Source organism: Suncus etruscus, chromosome 3 (genome assembly GCF_024139225.1).
Source record: "Suncus etruscus isolate mSunEtr1 chromosome 3, mSunEtr1.pri.cur, whole genome shotgun sequence".
In the NCBI taxonomy this organism is placed as follows: domain Eukaryota; kingdom Metazoa; phylum Chordata; class Mammalia; order Eulipotyphla; family Soricidae; genus Suncus; species Suncus etruscus.
The window spans coordinates 125118067-125139239 of NC_064850.1; the positions used below are offsets into that span (position 1 = coordinate 125118067).

Genomic DNA, 21173 nt, shown 5'->3' on the forward strand with positions numbered 1-21173 from the left:
TGGACAGACCAAGGTATAAGATCTACTTTATAGAGTCCCCTACAGAACAATCCCTGTTTCCTTTATTTATGCACGTTTAAAATGTCAGCAAAGAGGTCCAGTTCTTTCTAGAACAAGTCCTTAGGAAGTCTGTATGTCATCCTATGTTTGATTTCATAGACTAAATGATGTCAACCATATCAATATAGGATAGAGAAAACTGGACAAATATGTAAAGAATTAGTCTTGAAAATTTGAAAGGTGATTCAGCTCTTCAATATTTACTTAATTTGATAGCTTAAATGTCATCAAGCCCAAATAATTTTACCAAATCATTTATCACTGAGGTAAATTTGTTCCCAAATAAAGTAGTGTGTTTTTGCAATGAATGAGTAAAAGTGAAGGGGAGAAAAGGTTAAATATTCTAGTTTTTGTTTGTTTGTTTGTTTTTTGTTTTTGTTTTTGGGCCACTCCCAGCGGTGCTCAGGGGTTACTCCTGGCTGTCTGCTCAGAAATAGCTCCTGGCAGGCATGGGGGACCATATGGGACACCGGGATTCGAACCAACCACCTTTGGTCCTGGATCGGCTGCTTGCAAGGCAAACGCCGCTGTGCTATCTCTCCGGGCCCAAATATTCTAGTTTTTTATTGAATCTTTTAAACAGAAATGTAGGGAGTTCAAATTCAATAATTCTCATAATTTTAAATAATTGTGATTTTATTATTAAATTTGAATTGCTTTAAGTTACAATGTTCTTCCCATATCATATTCATATACTATGCACAATGAAAGCAGAAGAAGCTATAATTTTTTGATTCACATAAGGACATAATAAAAAATCATAAAATGTTCTGGAAATCAAGAAAGCTCAAATGAGATTTGACACAAAATTAAAATTAAAATATTCATTACAGAGCATAACTGAAATTTTCCAAGCTAGGCACTGGTTGATTTTATTTATTTTAGTTAAATAAATATAAGACTATTTTGCTCAATTAAATTATTTTCCTGTGATATCACTGCTTATTTCAAGTAGATAATCTAGTTATATACATTTCCTATTTTTTTCAGCTAATTTTCTTATTTAGTTTTCCTCACAAATTCAGTTTCTGTTTACCAGACCACCACATGGTTCCTTACTATTTTAATGTATAGCAGTTACGAATATGTCTCCACTAATAGAAAATAAGGTAAAAGAGTATATGCATATACTATGCAGTAACCATTATTAAAAATAGAAACATATTTTGTTTCCCGATAAAATATTACAGCATGAATTTTAAGTGTGCTAGCAAAACACAGGACTATATAGTAGCTAATATTACTTACCTGGATAAAGATACAGGTAAGGATTTATAAGCAAATAAAGAGATTGCTTTTTAGTAAAAAAAAAAAATAACTCTTTCCTTTTTCTGTTCTTGGATTTAATTTTCCTGTTTTATGACAAACTAGAGTACGAAGACTAAAAAGTGATTAATCCATACTAATCCAAATTTAAGCTTCTTCAGTCAGAATATTAACTACCACAGAAATATCTGTTTATAAAAATGAATGAGAATATATGATTGTACTGATCAAATGTAAGTATAAGTGAAAGTATATGAATGTATCAATAATTATATCATTAAAATGATTACTACTTAGTAACTATAATAATTATCCACGATGGATTTTCTTCCTTTCTTCAAAAACCCAGGAAAGACTGCACAAATAGTATTCATTTTTTTTGAAAACAAAACCAAAAAAAAAATCCATGGGAATTATATGTATGTTATGCTTTCATTTTGTTTTAATAACATGAATAAGCACAGGCTTAGGAAGCATTGTTCACTTAGATCAGACAAAAGAAACTCAAGAGTGATCAATAAATTCATTCAGTGGAAAAAAATAGTCTAGGAAGTCTCATTTGACACGTTTAAATTAGTATAATATTTCTAATTAGGTTACATAGACCTTATAAGAAAAAGTAATTAACATACATTTTATATGTTCATTTAATTTCACCACAATATAAAAGGAAATTGTACTTCTAAAATGGATTACTGTTATACAAGCACAGAAACTCGCACACTTTATACTAAATAGCTTAGTATTTTTAGGCCACATCCAGGTACTCTTGACTTTGTGCTCAGGGATCACTCCTGGCAGTTCACAGGGCACTTTAAGGGAAGGCAGGAATCAAATTCAGGTTAGCCAGGTGCAAGACAAATGAGAGAGAGAGAGAGAGAGAGAGAGAGAGAGAGAGAGAGAGAGAGAGAGAGAAGAGAGAGGGAGAGAGACAGAGAGGGGAGAGAGGAGAGGAGAGAAGAGAGAAAAGAGAGATGATAGAGAAAAGAGAGAGGAGAGAGAAGAGAGAAAAGAGAGGAGAGAGATAAGAGAGAGAAGGGAGAGGGAGAGAGACAGGTAGAGAGAGGGAAAGAGAGGGAGAGAGAGGGAGAGAGAGGGAGAGAGAGGGAGAGAGGGGGAAAGAGAGAGGGAGAGAGAGAAGAGAGAAGGAGAGAAAGGGAGAGAGAAAAGGAATAGAAAGAGGTAGAGAGAGAGGGAGATGAGAGAGGTAGAGAGAGAGGAGAGAAAAAAGAGAGAGGAGAGAGGGAGAGAGACAGGTAGAGAGAGGAAGAGAGAAGGAGAGAGAGGGAGAGAGAGGGAAGAGAGAGAAGGAGATAGAGAGGTGGAGAGAGAGGAAGATAGAGAGAGGGAGAGAGAGAGGGAGAGAGAGAGGGAGAGAGAGAGGGAGAGAGAGGGAGTGAGAGGGAGAGAAAGAGAGGGAGAGAGAGATTGATTCACTAAATGCAGCTCCTGCCATCTGTTTCTGCAGGAATGTGAATCCTGAACAGGCAGCATATCAGAGGTGTTCGGTCTAGCAGATGGGCTTGGTCTGGGTCCTGTCAGCTATTTCAGAAGCTCAAATCTGGCCAAGCATAAAGAATGAAAGATGCAATGTTTCTAAAGGCACAGTCACATGCATTTAATTTCAAGGCTTTGAAAAGGTGAGCTTGAGTTCTGAGTCATGATTCTGTGTGGGCTGCATTGGTTAACATTGTACAGGGAGCAGACAAATAATTTTAAAGACATGTTTCAAAGTGTCCGTGAGTCCTGTCATGACTTTGCCAGAACATCTCAAGGTCCACAGAGGCTTCTGCACCATCCAATCTCTGCCTTTGCGAATGGCATCCATGTTATGTATTAACCAAGTCCAATTGTGCAATATCTGCTGTTTCATTTTTCTTTTATACAAAGGTTTTGCTGTCTTTCCCCTCCATTCACAAATAAACAGTTTGGGAACCTGTGATTTAATATGGTTGAAAATTTTTCTTCTAAAACTCAGAAAAACAAATCAGAAATTAAAAGGAAGAGGCAATATGCATTCTTTTTTAAAACTTCTATTTAGTTAATGCATTTTGTCTTTACAGTGAGCTATGGCAATGCTACATTTAGAACATTTATATTAATGTCTAAACTATAATGTTAAAATGAAAATATTTGAATGAAAAAATTCAAATATTTACTTTTTAATTTAGCAAATATTATGTTTCTATATAACCTATAGATGTTCAGCATATAGGTATATACATTTTTTTCTTTTGGGAGGATATTATGGGTTTTGAGGTTCACCCAGCGGAGTTTAGGGCTTACTTTGACACTGTGCTCAGAGGATTATTCCTGGTGATGACTGGGAAACCATGTAGTGCCAGGTATTGAACTAGAGCTGCCCACAAAAAGGCAAGAACTCTAATCCTAGACTACCTCTCCAGTCCTCTGTAGATGCTAACAAAGTTCCCTGATGAATATTTTTCTGAGATTGTGGAAACCTTAAACTTTTATTATTTCAAAAGTATAATAGTAAAATTTGAGGGCCTTAAAACAGGCTGCTAATGACTTGGAGAAGAATAAATGTTAACATGTATATTACAAAAGTAATTGTGAAATTATCAGTATCATTAATCTGTTCAGACCACATATGACAGATCAGTAGTAGTCTGCTGAAGAACAATTTTGTATATAAAAATAAGAATTTGAGGGGCCAGAGAAATAGCATGGAGGTAAGGTGTTTGCCTTTCATGCAGAAGGTCAATGGTTTGAATCCCGGCATCCCATATGGTCCCCTGAGCCTGCAGGAGCAATTTCTGAGCATAGAGCCAGGAGTAACCCCTGAGCGCTGCCGGGTGTGACCCCCCCCCCAAAATAAGAATTTGAGTGCACACATTTCTATCTTTGTAAAGAAAGATATAAAATCCTTATTAATAATAATGACTGAATAAACTGCAGTATTTTTGAAAAAATAAAATTTCACAATTTTTGTGAAAAGACCTACACAACTATTTCTGGGACAGAGAGAAGAGACAACAAGGTTCTGACAAAGCTGATGGTGGAGACTGTCCAGAACAGCAAGAAGAGGTTGAGGTCAGGCCTGGAGATGGTTTTGCAGTGAGTCACTTCTGCAGCTCACGGCTTGCACACTCGCACAAAACGTGAGCCCTGAGTCAGTGAACAAACCCTTCCTCACCGCGAAAATCAATGGCGCCAGATCTCAGGTCCTGCTCCTTGTGTATCTTAGCAAATGCATCACTTGAAAGCAAAGAAGCCTCCATTAGAAATATGCTCAGTTGGATAATCATTTCTGTGAACTTCTCTGTCTTATTTATTCCTAAATCAATTTTAATGACATTCTTTCAATTTTTAGTGAAGCATCTTCTCTCTCTTTAAACCTAAACTCCAGAAATTAAGTACTAACAACGAATAATTCCTTGCATTGCCTTGTGTCTTTCCATATATTTTTTCCTTGAAAAAATTAAAATACATATAAGGGAAAACTGGTGACATGTGATGATTTATTATGAATTTAAAAATGAAAGTCTTTTGTCAGACTAAAATATAATGCCTTTCTGTCCAGTAATAACAGTGTATCATACATGCTGATTCTTATTTTATTTCAAACATTTACCACAGTAGATTACAGTCATTTTATATTGCTTAGATTATCTTTATGCTAAATCGCCCTTACCCCCACTTCATCAACTAGATTTTTTTAGTTTAGTTTGACAGAAATCTAAAAGAAAAAAAGCCAAAAATCTGTTTGGAGGAGGTGGTATCCTTATATAAACCTGATTAATTTTTATACATTTGAGAAATAATGACTCAAGCAATCCTTCAGCCAATCCATGTCACAAATATGTAAGCAGCATTTTGTTTCATTTATATGTGAATAAACTATTATTATTTGCAAGTAACAAATTTTTACTAAATTAAAGATGAATCCATGGGTATCTTAAAAAACATGAATGTGATGAGTGCAGTTCTTTAAAATGAAAATGCATATGACTTAAACAGCAACATAAAAAATTTTTAAGCGAGATAACAAACATATTAAGTATAATATTTTCTTCACAGGACACTTACATGGTCAATATCATACTTAAGAAATTAATGTTAATGAATTGTGTTTTATTAGTTACAGTGGAGAAAATAAAGCAATTTGAGGATACAGATTTAAGAATAAAACTTTTCTCAGTTAAGATGAAAGAAGGAATTCTGTTATTCTGAAAAGTACCCTCAAGGTCAAGTAGAGTTGATGGTCAAAAAAGCATTCTAAGGGTCGGAGTGATAGCACAGTGGTGCTATATACCCCCATATGGTCTACCATATGGTCCACCGAACCTGCCAGGAGAGATTTCTGAGCAAAGAACCAGGAGTGACCCCTGTGTGCCACCAGGTGTAGCCCACAAAACCAAAAACCAGAAATAAAAAAAAAGAAAAAAAGCATCCTATATTTTCCAATTATAGGGATTTGCAGAATTTAGTTTTGCTTAATATTAATTTTTAAACCACACTTGATTTTAGCTGAAGCCTCAAACAATCTTGAAAATCGGGGCTTCTACATTTCCATAGTTGGCAAGAGGTTACAATAGTGCAACATTATAGAAGTCAGGAAGAGAATCTTCTAGAACAGTGTTTCTCCAACTTTTCGAACAATGTTCCCCTCATTGCCTTGCTTCTTTCTGTGGGTCACTTCTCATTTTTCTTACCACTGAGCTCTCTGGTCTTCTACTGTGGACCCTTAGTAACCTCTTTTTGTGACCTCTGTATAAGGAAACCTAGTCTAGAGATGATGGCAACGTGAGGGCACTAGGTTCAAAAAGCGTTTGGTTGCCTGTACCCACAATTGCCATGAGATGCTTAGGGTGAAGGGGATATAGATAGAGGTCATGGTATAAAATTGCCCCTCATTTGGGAGATAGTTATACTAGCATCCTGAGAACATCTCTCTGAGTCCCTCTAAAGACCACCAAGACTTCTGTAAATCAAAAATATTTCCTAGTTACCAAGCAAATGTGCTGAGGCCCGGTTATTCCAGGCCTTCCTAATCAGTACAGGAATGCCATAGGAAATAAAAATGTAAAATTACTGAAGAATCAGGCCACTTGGTTTTAAAGATAATCTTTTAAAGATAATCAAAACAAAACCCAATTTAGGCATGCAGTGAACAGCCACACAAAAGACACCACCCCCCACCCCCCAAAACAAAGAGGAACTGGGCATTCAAGCCACAAAGCTGATTCAACAGACTTAGGATAGACTTTGGGAAATTAGGGTATTATTAAATCCTAGGCCAAAAATAAGTGATGTCTCTGGTAAATATCAATAAGTATTATAATCATTGTATTAAAGAAGATGTCAATGAATTCTATAGAATGTTTTGATGATTATCTATACCCTATAGAAGCCACATGTTTCCTGCTATGTAAACTATTGATCACCCCCTTCTTCCTTAATAACTCAGAATGACTTGCTAAAGTACCTATATACTTGAGTATAAGCCGAGTTCTTTAGGTTTAGAATTTGTGCTAAAAAGCCTGAACTTGGCTTATACTCAGGTCATACAGGGTATTTTATTTGGTGCTTCTGCACATAGTTTCCTGTAGTCTTCTGCCTTCTGCTAGCGGGAGCAGTGCTTCAGTTCAGTCCATGAGTCATGGCTGAGCTGAAGAGACAGGCGGCTGAACTGAACTGTATGCCACTGAATTATTTAACCTACAATATTCTGCGCTTTGTATGAGATAGACAGCAGTGATGATGATATCTGCGAACTCAGTGATGATGACAATATCTATGCTGATACCCTCACATCAGATACAGCTGAAGCTCTGGTTGGATATACAGATCATGAGGAGGAGGAATCCAGTTTTGAAGGATTTTAATCTTTGTAATTTAGCTTAATTACCTGTTAAGATAAGGTTTTCTGTACTTTATTTAAAGTTTAAAGGTTTTTGTTGCTAGTTTACAGTTTTTTTTTGTTTTTTTTTGTTTTTTTTTGTTTTGTTTTGTTTTTTTTTTGGTTTTTGGGCCACACCCGGCAGTGCTCAGGGGTTACTCCTGGCTGTCTGCTCAGAAATAGCTCCTGGCAGGCACGGGGGACCATATGGGACACCGGGATTCGAACCAACCACCTTTGGTCCTGGATCGGCTGCTTGCAAGGCAAACACCGCTGTGCTATCTCTCCGGGCCCGTTTACAGTTTTTTTTAAGCAACAAATATTGAAAAACATTTAACCTACTGATTCCTCAATTATTGTAATTATTATGGATATATATATTTTTATTTTTGAAATTTCCCAGTGGCTGCTACATTTTCCACCTCAGCTTATACTCGAGTCACTAAGTTTCCCCAGTTTTCCAGTTTTTAGGGTAAAATTTGGGTGGGGGGGATTCCTGCTTATACTCGAGTATATAAGGTAAATGTACAAAACTTTGCTCTTTGAGTGAATAAAAGGACTAGATCCAAACTACTCTCCTGGTGTGTGCTGTAGTCACAGTTTGCCCACTCATGTGTCAACTCTCCTAGAGGACCCCACTGTTGTTCCTTTGTCCAGCTACTCCTGCCCAGCCCCGAGCAGCTCTTGACAACCTGTGACCTAACGACATCAAAGGAGCCCACAGGTGATGCACATTTTACTAGAACAGTCCAGTTCCTTCTAAGTTAGAAAATCCAGGGGCTCTTAGAAATCTCCATATTTGGGCTAGATAGCTAGTATAGCAAGCAGGTAAGGCATGTGCCTCATATTCTTCTATCCCAGATTCAATCGCCAGCAGCACCTTTATTTCCCTCTCAGTACTGTCAAGTGATTACTGAGCTCATCCAGGTAAATGTCACCCCCAAACAAACAAACAAACAAACATAAAATGAACAAATCTGGTTCTTCTATAATATAGGTGTTTGTGAATATGTATAACTTAATGCTACTGTATCTACTCTAGCCATATCTACTCTGAGGGTTACTATAACCATGTCATGTGCCACTAACATAATTTTTTGGTTTTGGGTCACACCCAGTGATGCTCAGGAGTTATTCCTGGCTGTGAGCTCAGAAATCACTCCGGGCTTGGGGGACTATATGGGACCCCGGGGAGGGTTGAGTGGAGCTGCGGTCAGTTCCAGGTCAGCTGCATGCAAGGCAAATGCCCTACCACTGTGCCCCAACACTATTATTTTTAATAGAGTAGATATAAATATAGCAACTTAATTTTGTTCCATTTAAAACAATCTCATTTCTAATTAGTTACATTAATTATGAGTGCTTTGGATCTACAACAAAAACCAGTGCGAGTATGTCAGTGTCTCTAATGAGACAATGCACTTTGAATATGAGCATTATCTAGATTGATTTGAGCAAGATATATAACAATACCTATGAGAGAAGTACAACTTTTACTCCTCTATCTAAAACCTGCTAATTTTCTACATACCTATTTTAAAGATGAAAACAATGAAACATTTAAATTAAAATATTTATTAAAAATTCTAAGTCAGCAAGAATGAATAAACATTTACAAATTGAAGTGAGCAGTCTCAAATTAATCTTAAAATTTCTAAAACAAAGCCTTGGAAGCTTATAACATTTCCCCCAAGGAAAATGATCATCTGACAAAACCCTTCATGATAACCTAACTTCTATTTCTAGGTTTCTTTCATAAGCAAGATCCTACTGCCTCAGTGTCATCTTAAAATCAAGTTTGGATGTTGGCTTGCTTTTCAATGTTCTGACCCTGTAATTCTAGAGTATGCTAAGAAATGGAGTGTTAACACATTTGCTTCTCCAAATTTACAATAACATTAGGTTTTCTAAAATATTTTTTTAAATCCACTAGAATAGGGACACTGTGATTAGTCCCTGAATGATTTGAAAATGACCTCATTTTAATAAAGAATTATTAAAATTCTCTTTGCATCTTCTTTTGCATTTTTTGAAATTTATTTTCTTTAATCAAATCCATTATAATATTATTTAATCATAATACTTTCCATCATGCTATGTGAATACTGTGATTATGTATAGTTAACATTTCAAGAACATATGTATACTTGTTTAGAGCATATATGATTTTTTTTTGGAACTATATGGACATGTTAGTATTTACTGACATTTGGATACTTGTATGTCAAGTAAATCTTAGACACAATCTTTTAAGAAGATTAAATTAATAATATCTCTGTAAAGCTGCAACTGGCAGTAATTTTCATAACTGAAAATGCCTAACAGTGTAGGTCATTCCCATAAATGGAAGCCTATATATAACAAAAACTGCAAAATTATATCACATTAGACCAAATGCTGAGAAAACCAAGCACAAAACCAGCAACAAAATATGAAACCTAAAAATAATTAGAGTGGGCCTGCATTTAAAAAGTATACACCCATGCATCAAATTGATTAACCACTTAATAGTTGACTTAGACAGGCAAGATTTCAAAATAATTGAACTACAACCTTAGATAATTATGCCATGAAAATAAGGGAAAAACCTCAGGGATAGCAAATAAAATACCTGTAACACAATTTAAACTGTCTTGTTCTTCAAACAGACATAAAACTCATGATTTATAAGCACTGGGAAAGCCTGGCTATTTATTTAATGTGCTTGATTATCTGATTTCTCCTAACATAATTCAGTTTTATGTCAAAGCAAATAGTAGATTAAAAAACTGGAATCGCCAATTCAGAGCGAGATTGAAATGCTTACACATTGAAAATTAAATCTTGTGGTAGTTAATCTCAAATTCCACAAAACACAACCACACTCAAGGAGGTTCAGAATTCACCACCCCACAACATCTCAGACTTCATAGTCCTAAGGAAGTAGGGGCTTCCAGGATTAAGAGGATTCATATGAATTTCAGATAAGCAACAGACACCTTGTTATCATACAAACAGTCTTGGCAGCACCAGAGCTCAAATCTTTTCTTTTGCTAAACCAGGAGAAACCCTCCCCTCAAGGCATTTGCTTCCAGATCTCAAGGGTGGGACAAGTAACCTGCTAAGTACTCTGTGTGGGTTTTCTGGAGAAAATGTTGCTTGAAGGTTTTCTAACTTTGTAACATTGCTGTTGATGGAATGAATTTTACCTGTGTGTTTCTCTAATATGGTAGAAACTGTGATGCCAGAATTCAGAATGTGATAGTTAGAACTCAGTTATCCACAGTTTATATTTAATTTAAGAGACGGACAATCACTTACAGCTGGTGGCATGATTGCTTGATAAAGCATGTCTTTTGTTTTACAATTTGATTTTAACTCAGATTTGAGGAAAAATGGTTCTCGATATTTGTGTGTTCATATGTGTATGTGTGTGTATTTTAAAGAAATACTTAGCATTTTAAAGAAAATGTGCTTCTTGGCAGCCAAATATACTTCATTATTGATTCTAAAATGCAAGTCTAGGCATACATTCTAACTTCAGTTTTAACCTTGGAATTTATGTAATCACCTTCCTTCTGCCCTTTTCATATGATCTAGCATAAGGTAATTAGTAATCTGAAAAAATAGTCAAGCAATCCAACTTGCAAAAGTATACATATATAGAAATCCTTGAAAGTTGAAATAAGATTACATCATGCTTGCTCAAAGTTAAAAGTCATTCTAGCCTTGTGTTAATTAAGTACATTATCAGCTTTTGGACCTTTTAAGAATTCTATTGCATTTTTTAAATTGTGTTTATAAGTTTATGCTTGGTGTTTGGGATGCCTTTGATCATACAAATAATTAGCCACAATAAAAAAAAAGTACAGTCAAGACAAGTCACATGCTTACTATCTTACAATAAATCTAAAATAGTTGAAATTTTCAATATTTAACCTTTGTTGGAACTAGCAAAGATTTGTTTAATTAAACGTTTTGTAAGCAGTCTGGTAGAACAAAGTACTTTTATATATGTAAAGTGTTTGTTTCATTAAACACATACAAATCTACCTATGTACCTCTTAGGAAATATAACTTCAAGTTTAAACTGTCATTTGTACAGAAAACACAACATATTCATTCATTATCACATTCAATAATGCATTTTAAAAAAGCCTGAAAATAGCTTATATAACAATGTTCATAAGCCAGAATACCTAGATGTAAGCAAACTGTTATATAAAAACTCCAGAAATAGAAGTCACATAAATTGCCTCTCTCTGTAGTTATCTGACATTATCAACAGAAACTTGCTTAAAATTAATTCTAGATTCAATCCCTCTTTATGTTCCTGTTTCTGATGTACTTATATTTATTTTGTATGTGGGTATAAGTTGACCACTTAGTGGTGATAGGGCAGTGAAACAATGTAGATGAGAGTAATGAGCAATTAGGTAGAGTGAGAATAAGCCCTAGAGATTGCTGGATCATAGGCAAAGAATTAAAAGCCAGTAAACCAAGAACAGGGCAAATAGAAAAATATGCGAATGAAATCCAGGGGGCAGAAAGCTCAGAGTTGGGCTATTTAGGCTTCATGCTTTGTTTCTTTGTTCTGACCTTAAGAAATTGCTATAATCCTAATTTATATGTGTCAAGGTGAATAGTTTGATAATTAAAGAGGAAAAAATGCATTTGTATTCTTGGTTTCAGCTCTTTTAAATATTGATTGATTCTAGAAGCATTCTGGCAAGGTGGGTGGGGCATATTTTGTTTTGTTTCCAGAAACATTCATTTAGGAGCATAAGATTATAGAATTCAGATATGCTGAAAGATGTTAAAGGTCCCAAGCAGGCAAAAGCAACAAAAATAACAACAGCAACAAAAATTCTGCCAAACAAATTATTTAAACAACAATCACATGTAAGAATCTATTTATAAGTCTGTCAGTACCTTGTATATCTTAGATGTTAGCCCCTTAACAGCTAACCCCATCAAAGAACCTGAAGAAGAAATGAACAGACATTTCCTCAAAGAAGAAATACAATGGCCAAAAGACACATGAAAAAATGCTCCAAATCACTAATCATCAGGGAGATGCAAATCAAAACAATGAGATACCATCTCATGCACAGAGACTGGCACACATCACAAAGAATAATAACAATCAGTGCTGACTGGGATGCAGGGAGAAAACTTTCATTCACTGCTGGTGGGAACGTCCTCAAAATGGAAAACAATATGGATATTCCTAAAAAAAAAATTGGAAATTCAGCTCCCATATGATCCAGCAGTACCACTCCTAGGATATACCCTAGGAACACAAAAACACAATACAAAAAAAGTGCTATGCACACCTTCATTGTAGCACTCTTGACAATAACTAGAATCTGAAAATGACCCAGATGTCTTACAACAGATGAGTGGCTAAAGAAACTGTGATATATGTATACACACACACACACAAACACAATATACACACAAACACACACACACAACGGAATACTATACAGCTATCAGAAAAATAATCTCATGAAATTTTCCTATACATGGATGGACATGAGGACTATTATGCTGAGTTAAATGAGTCAGAGGGAGAGAGATAGAAACAGAATAGTTTCACACATCTGTGGGATTTAAGAAAATAAAAGAGAGGGTCCAGAGAGATAGCATGGAGGTAAGGTGTTTGCCTTGCATAGAGAAGGATGAAGGTTCAAATCCCGGCACCTCATACGCTCTCCCGAGCCTGCCATGAGCGATTTCTGAGCATAGAGCCAGGAGTAACCCCGAAGCACTGCCGGGTGTGACCCAAAAACAAAACAAAAAACACCAACAACAAAACAAGAAAATAAAAGACAGTATGGTAATAATATCCAGAAACAAAAGAGATGAAGACTGGAAAGAAAAGTCCATAATATGAGCTTACAACAAAGATTGGTGAGCGCAGTTAGAGAAATAATAACTATACCAACATCTATCATGACAATGGTAGTGAGTGAGAGAACTAGAATGCCTGTCTTGAATACAGGCAGGAGGTGAGGGAGAGGGAGATGGAGGGTATTGGTAGCAGTAAGATTGCTGGTGAAGGGATGGTGGTGGTGTACTTTTTATGGATGAAACCTAACTACAAACATGTTTATAACTATGGTGCTTAAAGATTTAATTGATTTAAAAAAGAATCTAGTTTTTAAAAATATGCAGAAATAATTAATCTATCTTTGTTCAGGGTAAAAAAAAAAACCTTTTATGGTAAAATGAGTTGAATCTTGATTGACAAGTAAGTAATTGTTGCCAGGAAGTTGTGGTGGGATTTTGGACAGAGAATCAAGCCACAAGGTACAATAGTCCAGGGGAAATGGGAAGTCAAGAAACTGACACTGATTTAAATCTCTTTAGAGATGCCAGGAGTGATAATAGCACAGTAGGTAGCCCATTTGCCTTGCTCACCTCGAACCAGGTTTTGATCCCTGGATTCCCATATGGTCCCATGAGCACTTCGAGGAGTGATTTCTTTTTATTTCTTTTTTTTATAATTTCTTTATTTAAACACCGTGATTACAAAAATAATTGTAGTTGGGTTTTAGTAATAACAAGAACATCCCTCTTCACAGTGAAACCTTCCCATCACCAATGTCCCATCTCGTCCCCTGAACACAGCCACATGTGACCTCAAAATCAAAATCAAATATATATATATAAATCAAGCCAGAAATGAAGGCAGGGTATAAAGATAGAAAACTATTACAAATGCACTTGCAAAAGTGGTTGCAATAAAGAGAACTTGAAATTTTTTGTTCTGTTTTGTTATGGGGCCACACCCACTGGTGCTCCAGACTCTGAGTTCAAGGGTCACCATGGCAGGGATCAGGAGGCCAGATGGGGTACCAGAACATGTGTAACCCATTGTCTAATATTCTGAGTCCTCCAACCTTTTAAAGAAGAAGGAAAGGAAGTGAAAGGAAGTAAAATGTCTTAGATCATTATTTGACAGTAACACACCAAAAATAAAAGCAAAAAAAAAAGTCTTCCTTAAATTGGGGGAATGAAGCAGAAAGGTCTGGCCTTAGGGAACCCCTAGGAAAGCAGAAATGGTCTGATTTCTCATAGAATGGAGCGGAGCCCAGGTTTTAACTTTTGATCTGCTCACAATTGTCCCTGAACCTTCCAAATGTAATAAAGCATTTTTCACTCAAAACAAAGCTGACTTGAGTGTTTAATGGGTGATAACTTGATTCTAAGGATGGTTGTTAAAGGGGAAAAAGGTGAAACCTTTGTTCAGAGATAAACTTGGAGGCCACAGTGTCCATATTAAAGGTGAGAATGTGACAATACTTGAGAACTTACTGCAAAAACTAGGCGTTGCCCACACATTTTAACAAAAAAAAATAATACAGATAAATATTTCAAGTGAATGTTAAGTGTACTTTATGACTACAAGATACATTAAAAATATTCCTTGGAGATTTATTCTTTCACAGGGAGATCTTCCCAAGGAACTCTCACTCTAGGAACATTTGGTCTATTACTCAGGGAAATAGAGAAAATACAGGGCAATTTTAATGAGAATATTAAAAAACATACTTTATGTGATTAAGAACCTAATTGATCTAATTTTTCTAATCTATAAATAACCCTTCTCCCTCTGAATTACTGTTTTTAGTGAACATCTTCCTTGCATCTAATTTTCACTTCCAAAATTCACCTTACAAAAGGAAAGTCCACTTGTTTCTTTTCATCCTTTCTTATTATAAATAGGGTATTCTTACTGAGTCTCATAGATAGGTTCTTGGGAACAGAAAGTTAAGCAAGATGATGTATATTGAAACAGGTCCTCAGATAACAGTGCTTTAGATATAAACTACAATTTCTTTTGCATTGACATCCTAAAGTGAAGGTATTGAGCAGAATAACGTTATTTGAGAAGCTGCTAAAAGTAGCTGGATTATCTATTCCTGTATATTATACATTACTTTTCATGTGCTGGGTCTTTTCTATTCCTAAAGAATGCATTTCCCAGGTATTCTAATTGTTTATCATCTTTTCAATCCTAAATCAGTTCTTCCAGGCCCAGGGGTAAGCTTTGGTGATTGGATAGGTGGTGGTTATTAATAGACAATCAGAACCCAACTCTGCAATCTGAGGATTTTAGGACCATCTCTTTACACTTAGGGTTACACTCTGAATTTAAAACTCGACATGCTTTTTCCCCCTCCCAAACATTACTTAAAATAATCCCTTCATTTTCATCCACCCTTTGACCCCAGTGTCACAATATTTGACAACTGCCAAAACACTCGGCCAGTGAACCCAAGCATAAATACTGTAGCACTCAGTAGACCCTTGCTTACTTTTTTCTTAAGTAGCACCCAGTTCTGCAAGCCTGCAGGTCCACTTTAGGATTGGATAGTCTCTCATGAAAAAGCAAGGTTCCCTCTCACTAGCATGACATCATGAGTAAGAAGTGGAAATTACCCCTACATTTTATAATTTAGAAACTGTGCAAGAATGAGACCTATTTCAATTGGTAAGGGGATGGTTTAAATGAAAACCTTTTTTTAAAAAATAAAGGACAAAAGATTCACAATGGACTAATATTAATAGTTAATATTGATGCTGTTATTAAAATCATGCCTTCATTGGTAAAAAATAACTATTGTTTGTTTTGTTTTTTACCACATCTTGCAATGCTTATTAGGACTCACTCCAAGTAGGATGGGATGTTAAGCAACCATATGTGGTTTCTAGATAAAACCTGGACTGGTCACATGTAAGGTGAGCATCCTACCCTCTCCAGCCACGTCAAAACTAATTTTACATTTGAACATTTACTATCATCCCACTCTCAAATTTATTTGAATGATTTGGTAATTTAGATATTCTTTAGAGTGGGTGTGCAGCCCAGAGAAAGTTTTATACGTCCTTCTTTGATTCTACTCTGGATCTTTCCCAAGAATTACAGATCTCTCAAGCTAATAAGCATTTTGTTCATCTCTAAATGAAAAGAGAAATGTAAAGCAACCTAGAACCAGTATATGATAACAAGAAAAGCGGTTTACATAAAGTTATTGGATTTTCACTCATAATGAAGTTAAAGAACTGTCAAATCTGTCTTAATATTTAATTTTTTCCCTCATATTTGTGAAACAGCCTTTTAAAATAAGGAAGTTTCACAAGCTATTAAAACAAAGATTCACGTGTTTGTTTTTCTATGAAACATAAAACTATGTAAGCATCTACAGTGTCTAAATATCACTGGCCAGAAGAAGGGAGACCTTGGGATGCAGGGAATATAGAGACATTTATGCAAAAACAAAATTTACATGATCATAAAATCAGACAGACTTCACAGAGGCTGGAGCATTGACAACAGAGTAAAGTTTTAGCATTTTTCAGACATTTTTCAAATAGACCTGTTACATCGTTTGCTAACTGACTTTGAAAGTCAAAAGTACAAAATGCTTTTGAAGACTAACAGAGAAAATAGGTTTAGCAGATATTCAGGTTTTAGAGAAAAAGACATGAGGCAAGAGCACATTTGGACTTGAGTGTGCCCAAATACTGATTTTTGAGAGATTTCGATATCTTTAGGAAATCTGAAAGAAACCCCAATTTTTCCAAATAACAGGCTGTCTTCTCTTTAGAAGACAATTGTAGGGATTTGTGTTTATCACACAAGGATTATCAGTACACTTTAGAGTAACATTAGACTGTCTAAAGGCATTAATTTATATGCACAAGCTAGTAAAGATAGTCAAAGATAGAATAATTAAAATGTAGATGGGCATCAACATAAGTATATATCACACACACACACACACACACACACACACACACACACACACACATATATATATATATATATATATGGCACTCCATCCCAAGAAAGCTGGATACACTTTCTTCTCCAAAGCACATGGATTATTCTCCGGGACAGATCATATGCTGGCCCATAAAACATATCTCCATAAAGTCAAGAGGATAGAAATTGCACAGACTAACTTCTCAGATTCAAAACACTGAAATTAGAGGTGAACTACAAAGAGTTTCAGAAGAAAAACTTTAATACCTGGAAATTAAACAGCTCACTACTGAACAACTAGTGGGTCAGAGATAAAATCAAAGAGGAAATTAAAATATTCGTGGAAACAAATTACAATGAAGACACAAATTACCAGAATTTATTGGACATAGTAAAAGCAGTATTAAGAGGAAATTTATTGCTTTGCAAGCACACATCACAATGGAAGAAAGGGCCTACATAAAAAGCTTAATGACACAACTTATAAAATTAAAAAAGATCAACAAAAGGAACTAAAAATAGGTAGGCAGAAGGATATAACAAAGCTGAGAGCTGAAATCAACAAAGTGGAAATCAATGAAACAATCTGAAAGATCAATGAAACCAAAAGTTGGTTCTTTGAATAAAATGAACAAGATTGATAAACCACTAGAAACTTAATAAGTGAAAAGGTGGAAATACTACAGATACTGCAGAGATTCGAAAGGTAATCAGACTACTTTGAGAAACTCTATGCCAAGAAACATGAGAATCTGGAAGAAATAGATAAATTCTTGGATTCATAATCTTAATCAAGGTTAAACCAAGATCTAGCATATCTAAAGAGACTCATCGCTGCAGAGGAAATTAAAATGGTAATAAAAAATCTTCACCAAAACAAAAGCCCAGTCCCAGTTGGATTTACTAACAAATTCTTTCAAACCTTTCAAGAGGAACTACTACCAATCCTTTTCAGGCTCTTTTTTAAAATTGTACAATTAGGAACACTGCCAAATAGTTTTTTATGAAGCTAACATCACCTTGATACCAAAACCAGAGATGCTGCAAGAAAACTACAGACCAATATTCCTGATAAAAAACAAATGTCAAGATTATCAACAAGATTATCAACAAAATTCTAGCAATAGGATCCAGAGTCTCATCAAGAGGGTCAGGCACAGGTCCCTTCAGCAGCCTTAGTTGTGGGACCTCAGAATTGATGAGGTGGTCCCCACTGATTTGGGTGGTCTAGAGAGACACAAAAATGAAAAGAATAGTTTGCCTTATGTTCATTAAATAGAATATGTTGCTTCATAGGCTGAGATAAAACAATAGTTGGTTGCAAGAAAAGTATTTTTTAAAATCAGGTTACTTCATTTAAAATCAAGTATCTAATTGAAAAGTGAATGAAAATTATAGAATAAGAAATGTTGCAAGTTATCATCATGTTTTGCATCTAAAATGATCATAATGTGGATAAAACTTGCTCTTTGCTGTGTATGCATTTGGCTCAAATCTCTCCATTTCATTGGTCACAGAGGAATAGAAAAAATGGAAATACTGTACTTTTCAAATGTACACATTTTGCAGATGCAAACAGTCATGTATAAATGAAACAAGTCTTTGGATTTTATTTTTTTTCTGGGAGTAAAAGAGTATAATTAGTTCTATTTAAACCCAGAATTTTAATTTTCTCCATACCCGAGCTGATGTCATTGTTCCAATTTTAACTGAATATATGGTTGCCTTGAGCACTTAATGATACTTCCTCTACGCTAGGCACAAATACTGCTTTAAAGACTTTAAATAATGTAATCTCCCCCAATGAGCTTTGGAGGATCTACATCACAGATGAGGAGAATAAGTTCCAGGAAGGTGGAAGAAATGAGAGAGGTCACCCAGTTTTGTTTGGACTGGATGAAAATGTGAGACCTAGGGACACTGGACCCAGAGATCTGAACACCACATCCCTACTCTGTTGGAAGGAGGGGTTTCTGGCAAGGGGGCAGCAGGCTGAAAGCAGAAATGAAAAAAGGCAGACACCTCTTTGGAGAACACAATCTGTAAGAATTTTCCATCCTGAAGGTAAAGTTTTCATGTTACCTCACAGTCCTGATAGATTCAACGAGGGCTACTCTGAAGCCAGAATGTCCTGAGATGTTCTTGGTACATGGCCCTCCAAATATGCGAATATGTTTAGCTCTATTGCTAAACAAGTTGAGCCTTTGTAATAGAATTAACACATCAAAGATAAGTTCAGTATTGGTTGTTTCTATTTGTTGTAATGCGCTCTGAGCAGGTCAGTGGTTTGCTTGAGATTAAGCACATTAGGATGGAAAACATTGCAATTTATTGCACGAGTCCAGAGTAGGTGATAAAAAATGCCTATGTAGGGGTCGACGAGGTGGTGCTAGAGGTAAGGTGTTTGCCTTACAAGCGCTAGCCAAGGAATAACCACGGTTCGATCCCCCAGCGTCCATATGGTCCCCCCAAGCCAGGGGCAATTTCTGAGTGCTTAGCCAGGAGTAACCCCTGAGCATCAAACGGGTGTGGCCCCCCCAAAAAATGCCTTTGTGGACATTAGAGATAAAACAGAGGTCAAGGTGCTTGCCTTGCACCCCACCTACATTTGTTTTCCCCAAGCACTGTCCGGGGTTACCCCTGAGTTAAGAATACCCCCGAGCTCCACCAGGAATGGTTCACAAACCAACCAATCAACCAAAAGTAATGCTTCTGTGTGTTTCTGGAAAAATTCAGAGCAGGTGCCCTGAGATGATCTCACCCATGACTCCAAAATCATGCCCATATGCCCCAGACTTTTCATCAGAGATCCTGTAGTTTCCTTGTGAAAGTTTCCCTGGAGTATGTCTGTGGATTAAGTGATCATATTTGTACTTCCAATGAAGATATTGATCTGACTTTTCTTTGTGTGCGAGGAGTTCATGAGCCATAATCATTTTTTCTATACCTTTGAGGACATCATAGCACCTCGTTCTGAGACAGTCACATGGCTGAGCAAAGTTCTTGCCTCTGAATTGTCATGGCACCACTCGACAATGACAAACACCACCCATTGACACCATAAGGAATTAGAAAGTACTTTGAGTGTGAAAAACTTCAAAAGACTAAATGAAGGGCATGGATTGAAAATCAACTTCAAAGCAATATATTCGATTTGTCAGCTGGGCAGCTAAATGATTTTAGGTAAAGGGCAGGTAATAGGCTTTCATATTAGCTATAAATTATCACACTTTTTGCCAGACTTTAGAACACAGCATTCCTACGAAGAATTCCTAAAAAGTGAGGTTTAAGTTTTGAGAGTTACATTCTTTGATCTAACTCAAGCTCCATGTCCTGTGAGACACACAGTTTAAGTCTCATAGAAGTTGGCATTTAAAACCTAACATTATCAATAATTTCTTGAAATTATTTTTTTCTTGGGGTGGAGTTAGGGATGCTCAGGGGCTACTTCTGGCTCAGAAATCTCTTCTGGTGAAGCCTTGGAACAATAGAGTGCCTAGGATCAAGCCAAATATATACTACATTATAGCTTTTATCCATCTCAAATATACTTCATCGTGGTGTTTTTTCCACATTCTATCAATCTTATAACTCAGAAAAATATAACCTTTGGTTTAAAGCGAAGGCAGTGATAATGTAGAGAGTGTGCATGGAAATACTTGCAAGAGGATGAGAATTGGAATTTTAATTTTGATTTCTTTCTGCAGTGCCTGGTTTTAGACTGAGGTTTTCACACACCAACAGCATGTGCTCTATCACTGAGCCACATTTTGGATGCAATATGGAACATCTTGCACTTTTTCTTGGGGCAAAGAGCTCATAGGGCAGTGCTTAAGGACCATGCGATGTTAGGGTTCAAATAAAATCAGGATTTATTCATGTGGAGTAAGCTTCAGCCTTTAGAGCCATCTCCCAACCCCCCCAAGCCTATCATATTGTTGATCTTGGAAATGGCTGTCAGGGTTGGGCTCTGGGATTTGGTACCTAGTTAATGTGATGTTAACTAATTTCTTAAGTGCGCTCATTTTAGAGAAAGCATGTCTTAAGCTGCATACTTATGATTTTTGTGAATTTCTATGGGAACATTATGCTTTACTAAAATGATAAAAATATCAAGTAGTAATGAGATGCTTTCTTGAAGCTTATTTAAACCATGAAGTAATAAACGTGTTTACAAGATAATATAGAAATGACTATTCATTAAACAAGTAATGATAAAAGTTTTTC

The 21173-nt window shown here is 35.9% G+C and overlaps 1 protein-coding gene across 2 annotated transcripts in view; it reads right to left on the reverse strand.

Moving 5' to 3' along the window:
- The window catches only part of PCDH10 (protocadherin 10), a 62088-nt gene that overhangs the window by 15201 nt on the left and 25714 nt on the right, over nt 1-21173 (reverse strand). The gene's annotated exons all lie outside the window — the stretch shown is intronic.